Source organism: Pezoporus wallicus, unplaced genomic scaffold (assembly GCF_028554395.1).
Source record: "Pezoporus wallicus isolate ANWC-B61680 ecotype Strahan unplaced genomic scaffold, APGP_CSIRO_Pwel_v1 contig_6401, whole genome shotgun sequence".
NCBI lineage: Eukaryota > Metazoa > Chordata > Aves > Psittaciformes > Psittacidae > Pezoporus > Pezoporus wallicus.
In genome coordinates this window covers 274174-292226 of record NW_026638608.1, presented here as the reverse complement: position 1 = coordinate 292226, position 18053 = coordinate 274174, and the positions used below count along the sequence as shown (strand labels likewise).

Below are 18053 nucleotides of genomic sequence, written 5' to 3'. Positions count from 1 at the left end.
GTGAACTAACAGTACTGCAGATAAAAACCAACAAACAGATTAGATGTGATGTATCACATTAGATGCTGTTAAAGCATTAGCCTACTGTGCATGTTATAATATACCTAGGGCAAGATAGTGGCCTGCTTACTTATTTCTCCACCTTCCCAAGCAGTTGTGCTGTGCTGAGCAGACACTGCAGCAGTGAGTGTGGGGAAGAACAAGACAAAATTAAATCAATTGTTTCCTGCATTGCTCTTTCCCACCGGTTTACTTCCGACATTAAAAATGCTGTGTCCAATTGCTATGGGACCTGGGTGAAACTTGAAACAGGTGACTTCTGCACTCTTCAGTTTCAGATGAGCTAACTTCTTCGCTGCACTTGAGGACCCCACTGGGAAGAGAGCTTTCCTGTTGCTCTCTGGCTCATCTGATCTTTCTCTCCCCACATCCCAACAGAACCTATTTCCAGGACTCTGCAACGTATCAGTGAAGTGGGCTTCCCCCCAGGAGCTGCAGTAGTCCAGTCATTAGCCCATGCCTTTTAAAGGTATTCACATTCCAGAGCAGCAGAGGCATGGGGAGGAATGCAGGGACTGTGTTAGCCCAAACGGTTCCCTATCCCCATCCCCTGTGAGCAGGCAGACAGCAGAACTCGGAAACAGAGGCAAGAGCATGCATTTTCATCATTGGCAGTGGAGCAGCAAAAGCTCTGTGGTGTGGGCTCAAGCAGCAAACAGGATGCAGCACCCTTGTTCTTCTCACCGGAATAACTCACTTCAAAATAGGTAAGACCAACGTGTCAAGTTACTCGGGGAGAGGTCTGCAGAGCTGGGGAAGGGAGAGGAAGTGACATGCAGGACAGAGCAGGATGTGCAGCTGATGTGGCAGGTTTGGACATGGAAAGAAGGAGAATGGAGGATCTTTTCACAGAGGATACCACATCAGCAAACTTAAGAGTGGCCATTGTTTAGTTTGTTACATTCCAATTAGTGCCAGGCAGAACTTCCCTCCCAGCTCCCTGAAGCAGCTCTAGCAGGACTCCTGCAGAAACAGTATGGCCTTGCTTATGGACACAAGCACCTTTTGGGTACCTCTGTGCAGCAGCATTTGGACATTAGGTACGTGGGCAATACATGCTCTACTGCTACCAGCTCCTGGCCCAAAAAGGAGAGAAGAGTCAGATGATTTCCCAGTCCCTTCTCTTTCCTGTCCTAGAATAACAAGGAGAGCCTAACATGGCTAGGCCGTTCCCTACTGCATGGCAAACTGCCCAGAGAAGGGGAATCTCCATGGGTGAAAAGGGTAAGGGCCCTGTGTGCACGAAAGCACTAACATCAGGAGAGCAAGTGATTTCTAGTCAGTGCAAGGCTGCAGCAAAGCAGGAACACCTTGCTATACAAGCTGAGACTATGAGCAGTAGAATGCAGATTAACCACTTGGTTGCCGCTTACCATGCCAGGTACATTGGGCTAAAGGCACCTCCATCCAGTGCTGCCCGACGTGCCAGGTACATCCCATGATGTTCCATTGAAATCACAACAGGCCATCAATAGAACGTGGCTGCACGGATGCAGAATGGAGAACCAGCAGGGACGCTGTTAAATGCAATTAAAAAACTGCAATCAAAATTGAAAGGTACATTTTAAAACGGCCACCTGCCTTATATATGTAACTACCAGAACAACCTCCCCTCCACCCAGCTCCCCAGCACTGCTGAACTGTGACAGAAACACAGCAGAAAGCCTCTGCAAGTTTCTTGATGACTGTGGCCACCTCCAGTCAGGGCTCCCAATGGCACTGAGCTTCAGGGGGACCAGTCCATGTGTATCCAAGAATACCAGATCCCAGGATGTCTACATCAGCTTCCTTCTGCCTGGAAATTCAGGCAACTAAATATCACCATTTAGAAATGCCTCTACAAGAAAGCCCTGGCACCAGAGCTTCATGGTCTCATTCCCCACGCAGTAAAGGCAATGGAAGGAACACTTCAATACTGATCATCTCTGTTGTCCCAATTTTCCAGTCCCCCTTCCCAAGCCTTTGGAATCCTGTTCTTCTAGAGATGTTATGGCATTGAGACAGGCTTTTGTTACATCTGCAGGGCAAGACGAGAAAAGAAAACAGTGTGTATCTTCTATTTATAATGATGCTTCACTGCTAATTTAATGTAGGTTCTTGGAGACTGGAGATCAAGTTGATTCATGGGGAAATGCAGGTGGTATGAGAGTCGCAAAACTCAAGATCTGTAATTTCACCCTTCCCTGCCCAAAGGAAACAGCAACAACATCTTTTCCATGTCACGGAAAACCACATCCCACAGATACCCTAGGCTTGATAACCTGAGTGTATCCTCTGCAGTGCCTATTCTCCTTTCCCCAGAGCTCCTGTAATCAGCTCCAGGCAGTCTCAGGGTAGATGCTAAGGACTGGTCCCTCTCTACAGGTGGTGATGCTGCCCCAACGGGGAAAAAAAATAAGACAACAAACCCACAACACAAAAAGCAGAACAGAAACAAGCCTGCAGCCTCGCAGGGATTTAAAATAGGGTTTTAGACCTTCATAGTGAAGTGAAACTTCAGCATAGCTCTTGTTACATTGATGGCTGCATGTCTCTAGCTGTGCTGTTAGAGACAGAAATCTTACAATTAAAATGTTAAAAGAATATTGATTATTATTTCAACCTTAAAAGGTAAGAGGCGAAATGAAAAAGACTTACAGTAATTAATGTAGCTGGACGAGAGAGAACATAAAGGAGGACACTGGCCTGGGAAATAGAAAGTGTCTTTGTGAAAAGGACACTGAATCTAAGGAGATAGTTCTTCATTCATCCTGGACATTTGCTGGGCTCAAGCCCAGGACAGTGTTCCCATCATTCCCACCTGCATTCTTATCCCCACAGTTCTGTAACTAAATCCTTTTCACACTGAACTAATAGGTCTTTTGTATTCAGATTGCCCTGTTTTGACTGCTATAGACTGAAGATTTTTAAATCTTGTCAATACAATGAAGAAGTGAAATGTAAGCAAGTGTTTGCTTACTGACCTGGGCTATGCTGAGCCAAGAGCATTTGCTGAACCAGTCTGAACGGACAACTGCCAGCATGAACAGACCAAACACGTTTAGATAGCACGCAGCTTTGAACATCAGGGCCAGAGCCCCAGGGATTTGGAGCTCCCCCCTCCCCAAGAGATCACACACTCTAGAATGCATGCAAGCAGCATACTACTGGCTGCATCTGCCAGCATCAGGACCGCAAAACAGTCAGCAGTACCAGCAATGCTCTGTTTAGGAAAGGCTGAATGCTACATAAAGGTATTTCTTCAACAGCAGCTCAAACGCAGATTTACACTCAAGATTACAGCAGTTGGCTTCTTGCTCCTGTGAAGTAAGAAGCTCTTCTCCATAGTTTTATTTCCCCTCTAGGGCAGAGATTAGCAGAGAACTGCTTAAAACAAAAGCGTTTCCTACTGTTAGAACATCACACTGCAGTCAAAAATGAAGCTTCCTGCCAATTCCTAAACAGAACCCTTGTATATTGTACGTTTATTTTTACTGCTGATATGAAGGAACCTACGACTACCCAAACCCTTTAGTGGGAGGAGAAGAGGAGAGGCATGGACATTGCAGGTCTTGTCAGGCAGAGCCAGGCGCTAAAAATTCCTGCGTATCTACAGAGCACAGCTGATCTCAGGAACACAGCAGTGGCACAAAACAAATAAAGCCTCAGAAACTAATGAGCAGCAATAGATGTTAGGCTCTTCCGCAGCCCTGCAACAACTGAGCAAGCTCAGTTCCAACTGTACCTGAATTGCAAATAGGAAAAGTAGTTCTGATGTCCCATGCTAATCTAATGACTCCTTATTGCACTAAAATACCCACATATTCAGTGGAGTAGCTCAGCCCACACAGGAGGAAGGATACCCTCCGCCCATCCACCAGTTAAGGCTCCTTTGGTATGCAAAATTCCTCAGTTTCCCTGGTACCTTTGAACCTTGATGTACAGAATTCTCCCTTTACAATGCAAGAATTTAGAACATGACTAAAGTATTGTTGCTACCTCCCAGCTAATCCTAGAGAGTGTTAGGCAGAATCAGCAACTCTATGAATTACATGGAGTGACAAGATGCTTCTGGTCCTGTCTGGTATGGTAGGCACAGTTGGCAGCGAGGGCACAGGATGGCAGCTTCATGCTGAGTATTCCTCTAGGGCAAGAGCATATGGCATAGCAGAGAAAAAGGAACATTCTGACCCTCCAGGTCATGGACATGGGTAGTACCAGCCTTGGACCAAAATGTCATCTCTCACCACATGCCAGATACCAGTAAGGACAGGAACAAACCCTGCTGTCTCGTTTTTTTCTACAATGCCAAGTCTCACTTCTTTATCTCATTTTGTACCTATGGATGCAGCAGAAACAGTTCTTAATATAAATAAACAATGCCTTAAATACAGCACCTTTTGCACTTTATCCACTTTTTTTCTCCCCAAGAACGTGATCCCGTACTCAGCCCTCTACTTCCCAGAGAAATCTTTGTGTCTAAGCTTCACTTCAGTAAAGTCTTTCAAGCAAACTCCTGTTTAAGAGTTGGTCCTGGCAGTATCAAGACTCTGCTGCCTGCCAAACATCCCTCCAAATCGGATGCATAACTGACCACTCAACCTTCATAGATTTGGTTCTTTGCAACCACCAAAAAGCGTTTCTGCAGCTCTGAGCCTGGCAAATGAGAAGATGCCAGAAAGCCACTATTGCTTGATGAAGCACAAGGCCTAACAGACTCAAAGGTTTGCAAACTGTGCTGGGCATTGCATCCAAATCTATCTGACCTGAAGATAACCTAAGGGGAAAACAGGGTATACTCGTTTTCAAAGTTTGTTGTTTCCTTGGCTGCCTCTCCTCAGCAATGACTCCTCATTTTGACTGTTTTATTCCTCTGTCATCTTCACTTGAGAATTCAGACTTTCTTTAAACTCAGCTCACAGGCTGCAAGGAGGTCATGCTACACTTCTGAAATCCACCTCTTCCCAGCAAGGCTCCCATCCTGCCATCTGTATCCTGCAGCACTGCACAAGAGTGGTCTGGGGCTGCAGATACTTTGTGCATTCGGCCAGCCCCTCTGTCAGGTTCTCAGCTTTGGGGATTGCAGCCCACCAGGGCCATGGGGTGTTGAAAACTGTGCCATAATCCAAAACACAGGCTCTTCCTCCTTCCCTTCCCTAGACACTATCATTGTCAAGGATTTTCTGGCAGTCCTCAAAACACACAAATTGTAGGTTCTTGTCATGAATCAAGACTTAAAGCATCTCTCCATTTAAAAAAAAGCGGAAGCAGACGAGCAAGGCAGAGGGGAAGGTACTTCTGTCCAAGATTTGGTTTTGAAAAGGAGATTGGCAGCCTATGCATGTGCTTTACCCTGTAATCTGAAAGCTCCTCAGGACCGGACCCCTCGAAGCATTTTCTACTGAACCATATACACACCCCAGAGCAAAAGAACCAGCGGCTCCCCGCATCCGTTCCAGTCTGCTCAGCCTCTCCTAAATCAACACTGCCAGAAGGCAAGACAGCCCTATAACAAATTAGCACCACTCACAGTTTGTTGAAGTTGCTGTTCCATTGTTTGTTTATTTAAAACACACACGCCTCCCAAGCTTGCTCTCTGCTGCCATCACCCAAAACCCAGATTTGTAGTCTCAAGAGAGAGGCAAGCAACGGCAGTGGATTAAATCCATGCAGAGCAACAACTCTGGGACTCTCCTTGGGTTTTGCTCTTTCCCTACAAGCAGAACAAAAGAATGCCCAGACTTTTCCAGCCTGGAAGATCAAGGTGTTGAAATCCTGATTTGGGTACTTGACTAGGAAAGCGTCGTTAAAAAGAAAGAGCCACAGGCTTGAAAGGACCCAGCACTAATAAAACTCTCAGTGCTAATGCTATTTATGAACATCCAAGGGATAATCTGCGCCCCTTATCAGCCCACAAGATTATAAAACCTTTAAAATAGGAAACATGTCTTACTTCATAAAGCACTGCATAAATTTACAAAGCACAATATTAGCAGTAATAAATAACTGTCAAAAGGGTGGCTGTAAAACCTGAAAAGGTGCTGCCATTCCCATTTCATTCTGAGCTCTGTCTGGTAACACTGTAGGTTGACAGGTTGTTCCCACTTGGTTTACTCTTACACACCAATCTGGTTTTACTTCAAAAGATTCTTTGGGAAATGTGCTACACTTTTATTTACACTGGAGAAACTATTTTTTTTATCATGAGGTGATCACGACAGGGGTGATTTTAAAGAGCTGTAGTAGATTCTTATCCCTCCACCAAGTACAGTCTAATTTGCCAGCATGTGTCAGTGTGCCAGCAGTGATTCCTTTACACAGCATTTCTATCTGTAGGCACTTAATGTACACAGAGCACCCTGCTATCTGAGTAGTTGCTCACCGGTTGCATCATGTAGCCTGTAGATACAGCTTCTCTTTCATTTCTCTTGGTTTATGTGACATTAAGCTCTTAGCTGCTGCAGGCATAGTTTACAGGACAGTAAAGTCAACATCATCATCTCAAACCCTTACATGCTCTCACTTCTTTTTTTTTTTTTTTTCATTTTTTGAGTAATGTTTCTGGTTTATGAATGCTCTAAATGTTTGTGTCTTTTGGCTGGTGTATCGTGCTGGCAGATAGTTCACCATCCAAAGCATCTCTGCTAGCCTGGGTTGAACACAGTTTAGGTTTCTCGACAGATGAACAGTAGATACCACAGTCACCTCCACCAACCTAATGATGATTAAGGAAATGACTATGAAAATAGAGACCTTTGCATGCCAGAACAATTACAATTTTATTCTTCAGATAACCGAGGGCTTATCAAGTGTTTAAATACTCAAAGTATTTCAGAAGCTACTCACTTTACATTTGTCACCTAAGGAAATTGCTAAAGCAGTTTGAGCATTTAGTTCCTGTCAGAAAAAAGCCTCAAAGAGCACAGAAGAATAGATCACCCTCCTTTCAGCACTATTAAAACCATCTCATTGGTAATTATTCTCCTCAAGATGGGTGTGGGGGAGTGAAAAGCTGGAGCAGATTCTATTTATAGAAGATAACCTTGGGAAAAACTGGAGTTACCAGAGAAACAGGCATGAGGGGTGAAGTTGTGACAGCACTGAAACTAGCAGGAGACACAGGTGTACCAGGTGTCTGTGCCAGAGAGCTCCGAGAACACTGTGGCTGCACCTCCTGCAAGATTTAGGCTTGGCTGGCAGGTTACATAGGCTCAGGTGAGAATTCACATATTTAAAAGTTTGAGCAAGAGTTAACTCCCCACACACGCTAAAAAGCTATTTAGAAGTTTTCTGGATCACTTCCCATAGAGCTCTCCCCTCTCGGCAAGGAAGGTGGTTACATCAAAACCAAAAAACCCAAACGGAACCAAAACAGAGAAACCAGAACAGCCAGAGAGACTGAAACCTCCTTTGCACAGAGGAGACAACTCAGTTATTTTATAGCTACAGAAACAGGATCAGAGCTTGGCCAAAGGAATAATAAATGTACAAACTACTGCTAGCAACCACAACAAACACTGATAGTACACCTTGGACTGGAAGGAAAACGTCGCTACCACTTCCAGCAATTAATATATATATACAATATAAATATATACCACCCACTAATACCACAGCACGAAGAGACTCTCAGAAGATGCAAAAGTGTGTTTAGTGAGAATATGTTTGGACTAAAACCTCTCTCTTGGCACTGTGCATTCCCAAACACCTGTAGCTGGTATCAAGCTGCTTTCGGAACCTGGCCCTTGGCTGTACATTATTTAGACATATGCAATTCTGTCACAGAAAAAGACTGAATAAATTGTAGTTCTATCATGCCACAGTGCAGGTGCTCCAAAACACACACATTCTGAGGCTCATGAACCCAACAAGAGATATGCCTCATCAGCCACAGGGATGTTCTGATGTCATCCAGCTTTCTCTGACCCATCAAGTCAGTCCATTTAGGTTTAGTCTTTTCCATTCACCAGGCTTTTTCTTGGCAGGCACCTCACTCAATATGTTTTAACAGCAGGAAAACCATCCCAAAATCTAGACATGAAACAACAGTAAATAAATAATCTGAGTAAGTGGCATAGGTGGCACCCTTCTTATCATAAGGTATCCACCACTGTGGATGCTAACATGGCTTTCACACCGTCCTTTCTCTGCTACCTCAGTGTAGGAAGCCTGACAATAATCCCAAATCCCCAGACCCTTCCAGAACCAGTCATTGCACACACAGATCCATTCCAGGCAATTAAAGTCTTACAACACGGTATGTAATGTAAAAGCCCATTTAATCTTGTGCAGGCAAGAAATAGCAGGGACCTGCCCATAGAAAATTTTAGAAGTATCTAGTAATTCATCAAATTGATTTAATACAGCCAGCTGCATGTGAGAGTGCTGGCCCAGGCAGAGATAGCACCAGTAGTATGTGTTTGCTTACAAATGGGCAAGGGGTTTTGGCACAGCTACTGCGACCTTTGAAAAAGTTGGTTTTGACAAGCTGGGAGAGGACTTGGATTTTCCAGCTGCTCCCTAAGCAGGAGGCAATTCAGCAAACACACCCAAGACCTGCAGCAGACACCACTCCATAATTTGTCTTCATTATGTTCTAATTTTCACACAACTTTCTATTATTTGCAATAAGCAGAAAAAGCAATGATGAAATTTTTCATGTTTCTAAAAGCAGAGGAAAGGTCAGGACACACTGCTACATGTAATTTGCTCCTTCTCTAGCAGGAGCCTTTGAGAGTGCTGGGCCAGGGTTTACTGCTCACATTTTCCCTGTTATTCTTGAGCCAGCAAGTCAAATATTGGTGTCAGGTTCGGTGTGTTTCAAAACAAAAGGTGTATTGGAAGGGGAGTTATTGTGGTTGGTTTTTTAGAGACAGTTATTCATAACAAATAGTGAAATTACTGAGAAAATAAATACTGCTTTGCCATCTTGCAGCTATTACTTCTTTCCCCCACAAGGAACTGGTCCCTGAGAGACACTGGGTCACTGAGAGAAATTTTTTCATTACAAAAACCAAAAGTATGGTTGTTAGAAGATAGTGTAAATTATGCCAGAACTCCAGGGCAAAGTCCCGACTCTGGCCATCTCTCATGTGAAAGAAAGGATGGTTGGGTTGTTACAACCCATTTTTTTCTTTAACTTCATTTTTGTTTTCCTGGGAAGTGTGAAAAAGCTTTTTTCCTCATTTGGTTTTCAACTGATCTTATTATTTAAAGGACTTAGTGAGGAATCTAAAAATCTGCAGAAGGGTTTGTTGAGGGAGGGATTAGAAAGAGAAAAGCCTCATAAAACCAACCCACCCCCTCCAAACACGGGGTTTGTTCTTCTACTGCACATAGAATCACAGAACCATTTAGGTTGGAAAAGACTCTTTAAGATCATTGTCCAGCTGTTAACCCAGCACTGCCAAGTGCACCACTAAACCATGTGGTACCTACATACCACATCCACACATCTTGTAAATACCTCCAGGGATGGCAGTCCACCCACTTTCCTGGGCAGCCTGTTCCAATGCTTGAGAACCCTTCTGGTGAAGAATAGTTCCCTAATATCCAGTCTAAACCTCCTGTGGCACAACTTGAGCCCATTTACTCTTGTCCTATCGTTTTTCACTTGGCAAAAGAAACCAACATCCACCTTGCTACAGCCTCCTTTCAGGTACTTCTAGAGCGCAATGAGGACCCTCTGAGCCTCCTTTTCTCCAGTTTAAACCTCAATTACCTCATCCATTCCTCATAGGTCTTGTTCTCCAGACCCTTCACCAGTTTCATTGCAGTTCTTTGGACAGTCTCCAGCACCTCAATGTCTGTCTTGTAGTGAGGAGCCCAGAACTGAACACAGTGTTCGAGGTGCAGCCTCACCAGTGCCAAGTACAGGGGGATGATGACCTCCCTAGTCCTGCTGGCCACACTGTTTCTGATTCAAGCCACAGTGCCACTGGCCACCTTGTCCAGCGGGGCACACGCTGGCTCATGCTCAGCCAGATGCCAACTTACACCCCCAGGTCCTTTTCCACTGAGCAGCCTCCCAGCCACTCTTCCCCAAGCCTGTAGCATTGCATGGGGTTGTTTGACCCCAGTGCAGGACCCTTGTTGAACCTCAAACAGCTGGCCTCAGCCCATCGATCTAGGCTGTCCAGATCCCTCTGCAGAGCCTTCCTGCTCTCCAGCAGACCAACACTCCCAGCCGACTTGGTGTCCTCTGTAAATGTACTGAGGGTGTGGTTGATCCCCTCATCCAGATCACTGATAAAGACATGCACGCTGATGCCCCTTTGCCTCCCCGTGAGAAATCCAAGAGATCTGACATAAAAGGCCAGAAAGACACTGTACTCAGTTGGACATATGATGGGGTAGTACTGGGAAGCAAAGAAGCAGCTGAAACTATATGGGAATAACAACACATTCACAGAAGTTCCCCTTGGATACATGTCAGCATGTGGGAATGATGGATTAAGACTGAGTATTTGCATTTCCCTGTCAGATGCCAAGATATCAAAGCTGGCACGCTAAGGTGTTCTGGCGTTCCTTGAAGGAAGTCTCCAGCCATCAACACGGCATGTGTACAGAGCTCTTCCCCTGTAAGTGTCTCTCTCTAATAGCACATGCATTTTTAACTTTAACTATGTGATCTAGGTTAGTGCTCATAAAAGTAAAGGATTAGCAGCTACAGAGTAGCACAGGCAGCTGGGCCAGCTCTGCTGGCAGATCCCTGCCAACACAATCAACCCCAAATTAATCCTGCACTGCTCCCACCCACACGCAGCAAGCAGGTAGTGCCATGGTGCCAACTTCTTCAGTCAACATGTAGGACAGAGAAGTGCCATGTTATCACCTCTTCTGAAGGCCACAGGAGAGCATTTTGATTCTTGCATACAACGGGCCCATGGACACCTGGACAATTAAGAGTGCAGGGCTGACTCTTCTGTCAGACATGGTTCTTAAAATGAGATGTAGCATTTCTGCATCACTGCCCCCTACAACAGACTTCAGTGCTTTTATGGTTTTTTGTGATTTTGGTTGGTTGTTGGTTTTTTTTAGGATAGCATTAACACTGCCAGTGGCACATTATTTTCCTGGCTGGGGAGAATAAAGCCAAACAAACAAACCAGCACCAAGAGAAACAGATCCATTATTACAGATGATGAGGCATCATGATCTGGTTTGGCCCGTCCAAGTCAGGGCCACCACTGAAAATCTTAGGTCTTGCCCTCTTCCTGCATCAGCCCTGGTCTGGCTCAGCGTTACAGCCTCATGGTCCTCAAGGTAGCACAGCAGAGAGCCAAGGACCAGGAACACTCATCAGCAGAACTGGCTGTAAAGCCAAATCCCATGTGTCAGAGGTCACAGCAGTAATTGAAGGCTGTGCTTCAGACTCCAAAACATCCTCCAGTACCCAGGAAGGCTGCTGGCAATAGGTGAAAGATGGTGGTGAGACAGAGAAATGATGAAGAAAAGAAAGTTCTTGTGAATTATTGCTGAAAGTGCATAGTGCATGTGTGATGAGAGGATGGAGCAGAGCAGAGCAGAGCAGTACTTGGACCAGGAGAAGCTTCTCTTGCATAGGGGCAGGAACAGAAGGAAATACTCCTGTCTGCTTTTGGGCCTGAAATTCTCCTCTCTAACACCCCAGTTTGCATAGCCAGGAGCGAGATCAATGCCTAACTACGAGATGCTTCCACTTTGCCATGATCTTCATTTCTAGATGCTTGGTAGTTGTTGACTCCCTCCCTTGGAATTTTATAACAGCCCAGCAAAAATTAAAGTTCTCCCAAAAGTCCCCAAAGCGCATCAGAAACTGGAATCTGCTGCAGGGCTGCAGTACACTGTCTCAGCAGATTCAGTGGGTAACGAGGTCTTCTGAAACACAGTGTAATAAGTGTTTCTGCCTGGACTTGCCAAAAGACCTTAATGCAAATACAACTCCAGGAAAATTAGGGTGGACTCTAGTGGCTGCCTCCCCCTCAGGGGTTTGGTTCTTTTTGTTTTTTTCCTTCAATCCTGATGAAATTCATTACAGTTGCATTTACAGTGAGGTTGCGATTTAAATTTGCCACAGCAGGCAGGGCAGGTTTGAAAGCCTGATGTATCAGGGTGTATGTGCTTCCTGACTAACAAGGGTAGTTGCAGAACCTTCCCCAAGGGGTGCCTGTTTGGCCCCCTCACCCCCTTGACATGTTTGCTGTCACACAGGCCACTGAATTCCTGGCAAGTGGAGCAGGCTTGCTCCTTACAAGCAAGCAGCCCCACATTCAAGCATGCCAGTACTTTCCTTGAAGGTATTTACAGTTTACTTTTTAGTGCTACTTTAAGTTCAAAGGGGCTAGTAAAGCCCCATTAAGCCATTTACATCAAACTGGTTAGTTAATTATCCTGTTGCAGGCTTTAAATTAGCAATTTATAACCCCTTCCCTAGAGATGTCAGTATTTGGAAACAACTCAGCCAGGACATTTTGCAGCGTGCAGTTAAGGAACAAAAACCCACACTAAACTCACCACCCCCCCCCAAAAAAAGAACATCACCGAAAACCAGCCAAAACCCAACCAAAACCACAGAATGAATCTCATTCTTGGTTGGAAATCAATTAACCCTGGGAGAACCCAGTAGGGACAGGGATGAGAGACAGCCCACCATTACCAGCTAGCTACCTTAGGCTGTGCAGCAAAACATAGATGCAGAGATACAAAGCTAGCCTGGGAGGCACCACAGCTAGATGAGGATGCTTCTTCCCTTAAAATGAGATATTCTGCTTCTTAGTATCACAATCAGAAGTATTTTCACATTCATATGTACAAAAATGTGTCTGCTCACAAGGAATGAAAAAAGATTTGGGGCTGGTCAGACTGCGAATGCCAGCACAGGGACTAAAGAGGACCATGGTTTTTGGTCAGCACCTGTGCTCACCCATGTAGGTAAGGAGGCCTTTGCCTCAGTGCAGCCATCTTTCAGGTTATGATTAACCAGATTCAGATTTATATCCCCTTGCCATAAGAGTCAATGACCTGCTCACAGTCAGAGGCCAGGTGAGGCTGGAGCTGAGGAGTCTCCATCCTCCGGACCTTCTCCCCTGCCAACAGCATTTCATTTCTGAGGAGAATCCGTCATCCTTTCAGGGTCTGGTTATTCCAGTCCACCCCCCTGAGAATGCAGAGTTCTGATAGAAGGTAATAACATCTTCCTTTCTCCTACATAACTTACTGCCCAAACTGATCAGGTCCTAGGGTAAAATACGCCTCTCACCCTCCCTTCCTTATTTCTACCAGCCATTATAAGTTCTACAAGCAATTGACATACTGGATATTTATTAGCAAATTCTATTTAAAATAAAGATGGGAGGGAAAGACTGTCCAGTTGCTGCTATCTTTGCACAAGAGTACATCAGGTACAGAAGAAATCTTGGCCCCAGTCCTGGGAGCTGTCCCAAACCAACAGGCACTTAAAACCTCACCAAGAGCACAATCCATGGAAAGAAGCGGCATGTGGAGTGAGACCAAGGCAAACTAGGAGATTCCACATTAGCATCAAATAAAGGTTGTTAAAACATGAAGTTTGAAGGAAAAATTCCATTATACTTGAAAGACAAGACAGACAGACGGAATCAAGTCATGATAGACCCTGCGATCTTTTCCCTCCATCTTAATACATCCCCTTTTCAATGGCAAAAAAGAGGTTATCTTCTGCCAAACAAGTGTCAGATTAACTGAAAAAAAAAAAAAAAAAGATAAAAATCTGAGCAAGTTCATTTCCTTATACTACACAACAATAAGATTTATTCTGCTTTTGCTTGCTTTTTCTTTGGTATGGAAAGTAGCCATTTCACAATGCTTTCGGGGATGGGAGGCAGATGGGTAGAAGAGAGGGAAAGACAGAGATTTCAAACCAAAAGCACACAACATTTTTGTACAAAATTTGCAAAGATGATACCACTTTTATGTGATTTACTGCTCCAAATCACAAGACAGAGGCCTTGTAAGAGGAATACAGGTAAACACAACACAAAATCTAAATTATCTAAAGGAGTGAAAAACCCAACCCCGCACATAGATGACATTCTCTGAATTCTCTGCCCTTTCTTGGGAGCAGTTACACCCAAACCATCACTCAGCCCAGAAGCTGTTCTCCTGCTAATCACTCTGGAATCACACACTAAAGGTAAAAGAAGTCCGAACGCAAACACCAGCCTGGCCTTTGAAACAGCCCCGTGCTAACAGGCCACAGGATTGCCTAATGTTAGGGAATTATAAAATCGCATGAAACTGAGGGGAAAGAAGCAAGCAAAACCCTCCTGTGACTGAAACGAGAGTCCTTCCTGCTCCACCAAACCCTTCCATTTCCAAGGCATGCAGTGCCCAGGCCTGTGCCTAGAACAGGTGTGTCTCCCTAAATACCTCACATGTCACACTTGTGTCTCATGGATACAGTCGGCGGGATTATATTAGTACCAGTGCATACCAGCTGTAGCTACCCCCAGCAGTATCCTGTAACTCCAAACACGGGGGGAGCTGCTCTCCATAGCATGCACAGCCCCTTGCCACATGGCTTTCTGGAGACAGACAGCGACCCTGAGACTGCAGCTTCAGAGCATTTGTGCTCTGGGGGGTTAAATCAATTCAGGGACAAGCAAAAAGACCTCCTCCAAGAGCAGGAATGAGGCACTGCCAAGAGAAAGGGAATGGAGGGCTCCTAAGTATACTTCTCTTTCCCTCCTCTGCACACTACCTGCAAATCCTCATCTGATTTATGCCAAACAGGCACTCTGGAGATCTCCTTTAAATAAAAAAAAAGGTGCATGGCTAACACAGCGAAGTCCACTCAGCCATTCCCAAGTAGAAAATGCTGACATGGCACAAGCAGATATGGCTAGTTCAGGATGAAGGAAGGACAAAGGAGAGCGAGCCTCATACATCTCTCTAAGTCAGTGCAGTAGGAGACACCCTTTGGCAATTTCAACCTAATTCTTCACTAAGCCTTGGAGGATACTAGCTGCTGGCCTAAGCAGCTGGAAGAGCCAAGACGAAATTTTTTAGGGCAGCAAATGCATTAATGGCATTTTTTTATGTCATATTTTCATGGCTGGCACAGATAATAAAAAGAGAAGAGCTACTTGGTTTAGCTATAGCACTGCATTTCAATACAAAAGCATTCTTCAGCATGAAGACCTGCCCCCATGCCACCCATCTCATGAAAGGCATCTTGTAGTACTTAACAAGCAGCCAGAGCAGCGATGATGTGAGAAGCTGATGACCAGGCATTCAGAGGTGGAGGACCACAGGCCCCTGTAAGAATCCTCTTCTTACTCTGCCTTCGTCTGCCAGTGAGTGATTCTTGCAACAGCTTTTAGGGGAGAGAGTACACGAGTGGGGGTGCATGCACCAATCTTGATGAAAAGTAATTTATGAGGAATCGACTGCATCTATAACTTATTCCACTGGTTAATTAATTCAGATTTCCAGGTTTGAGCACACATCAGGTTTGCCTGATCATCCCTACAGTAAACAGCTCCAGGCATAGTAAGCAGCCATCAGGGATGGAGGCAGTGCTAAGCTAAGTGTTCTGAAGTGGCATAGGTAAGATGTTTTCAGTGCATCTCTGCTTTATGACCCCTCCAGGGCTGGGTGATACAGTGCATTCAATAAACCCAACTCATCAGTCCAGTGCAGGTCGGAAGCAGAGCGAAATTCTCACATACCTTACATCCCAGTCATCTGTTCATCTTGCTGGCCAACTCTGTTCAAATGAGTCCAGAATAAGGCCAGTTTATGCTACTTCAGTCTCAAACAAATGAGCAGGACCCCAGGGCCCCCAAATCCATCTACCCCTAGAAAAATGTACACTTCTTACTGCTGGCATTTCTCATTTTCAAGAGGTCTCAAGTCCATAGCCATAAAAATCCACATTAACTGCCAGGTCAACTGTTTAACCAGCTATACTACACCGGGTCTTTGATTACCAGGCAAACATCTGTTGCAAATGCAACCCCATGTTCTCAGACATCAGGAGTTTAAATGTTGAATGGTCTCACATAACCAAGATTTAGCATTTCCTTTACTCTTTGCCAGGCACAGTGTTGGTGACGTCCTGGCCTGTTAGCAGCCAGCCTGGTAAGAACACTGAGCCTCACATGTTTGTCACAAGATCTTAGGATACACCCTGATGCATCTTCCTCAAGCAACATCAAACCAAATCCAAGAGCAGGTCTGTGTCCACAGCAGAGAAATGGAAGCCTAGCTGTATTTCATAACTGTGCAGTATACAGGATGTACACTTCCAGAAATCTTGGTACTTAGTGACACATCTAATGCAGAAACAATTATTTAAGAAGCCACTTAAAGAAAATGCCCCCATTTAGTACAGGAACGCAGTCGTTCATTTCATTTTTCCACAAACAGAATTTGGGAAAACCAGGCTTTCTTAGGAGCAACCTGTCTGTATAACCAGGCAGAGCTGGGTGCTCCCACAGAGAGACAGCAGCACATACATCTTCTTTGAAGACTGAATTTTTAGCTAAGAGTAAAACAAAGTAACTCATTTCAGGTAGGTGCTGCTGAGAACAGAGCTGTCCATGAGCCTCTGTGCAGGCCTCCATCCAAATGCTCAACCTCCACTCCTGTCAGGACTTGCAGGCATTTAATCCAGCTGAGGTTCTCCACCAGCCTCCAGCTATTTCATGACGTGCCTGTCTTGGGGCATAAAATCCTAGAGAGTGTGCCTTAAAAATGCATTTGTTGTATAACTGAAGAAGGTTTACAGGGGAAAATGGGAAAAATTCTACTGTCATTAAGAGGAAAATTAATAACCTAGTGCACAGCAGTGATTAGCCAGATAGCGACCCCTTTTTTATTGAGGGGCCAAACTCATCATTAAGGAGGGCTCTTTTCTTTCTTGAAATAACAAATAAGCAAATTATTGGGAAGTTTTACACAATTTTAAGCAGTGGATTTCAGAGTTCAGATGAGTTAGAGGCTGCTTCACTGCTGCACTGTCTGCCTCAAAGGCAATAATTAATCTTAATTTTCGGAAGTTTCCAGCACCAAACGTGACCAGGAGTAAAATAAGAAAAACCTCTTCAGGGCTCTCTTGCAGTATGTAGCAAATACATAGAAGACAGGAAAAGAGGAGGCCAGGTGCACTCATCTCCAGAGGCAGCTCACACACCTTGAGAAGTATGTAAAACATGGCAAATTCAAAATCCACTTGCCCATTTACATTTGGGGGGAGAGTAATGGAGATGAGACATGGAGGAAGGAGAGGGGAAAAAAGGGACCAAGTGTTATGTTAGTTACTTAATATATGAACACCCAGAGGGAGTTGCCTTTATCTGTGTATCACAGCAAATACAGGAAAAGCCATGGCAATGCTGTGCCAGCAGCTAAATGTGCTTTTACTTATTTATTTATGCAGATAGCATCCAGCAGTAGAGAAAGGCTGGATTTAAATCAAAGTAATTTAAAGCTACCAATTTTAATCTTGTTTTACATTTACACTGTAGTTATTTTCATAAAGCATGAACAGTGGCTGGTAACTACTGTCATATAGATTTGCAACTAAATATAGTCCGCTCTCAATTTGTATTATTTTTTATTAACCAGAGCTGCCCTATCTCCAGTTGAACATTTATTCTATTTTACAGGTATTTATCCAGCTGACACGCTTCCTCCTTTTATTATTTCAATAAACAGCCAATGACTTTCATTAGACATTTTATTTTTCCTCATTTGACTCATACTGCCCAAAAATTCAAGAAGTAACCATCCATTGAGAACTTTCTGACTTCATTTTCCTATCAAGCATGTAAAACATTTAAGTCCAAACATGTTTAACATTTAAAACAAACTCTTCATTAAAGTGAACTGTAGCTGATGGTTTAGAACTGAATTCTCATTGCCTTTTCCTTCAAAATCTAGATATTTGCCTCCTATTAAATTAGTTCTTATTCACTAGCTTAGAAAAGGAAAACAAGCATCCTAAGTTTCTTAAGCTTTCACTGTTTTCTCAACTGAAATCCTTTACTGCA

General features: G+C 44.3%; 1 protein-coding gene and 1 long non-coding RNA gene across 5 annotated transcripts in view; one reads left to right on the top strand and one right to left on the bottom strand.

Moving 5' to 3' along the window:
* Positions 1-18053, top strand: part of LOC130600250 (uncharacterized) — a 217446-nt gene that overhangs the window by 104121 nt on the left and 95272 nt on the right. The gene's annotated exons all lie outside the window — the stretch shown is intronic.
* HIC2 (HIC ZBTB transcriptional repressor 2) overlaps positions 1-18053 on the bottom strand; it is a 33667-nt gene that overhangs the window by 7382 nt on the left and 8232 nt on the right. The window contains exon 2 of the mRNA XM_057411366.1: positions 1434-1577. The gene's annotated coding sequence lies outside the window, so the exon portion shown is untranslated. The remainder of the gene's footprint in view (positions 1-1433; positions 1578-18053) is intronic.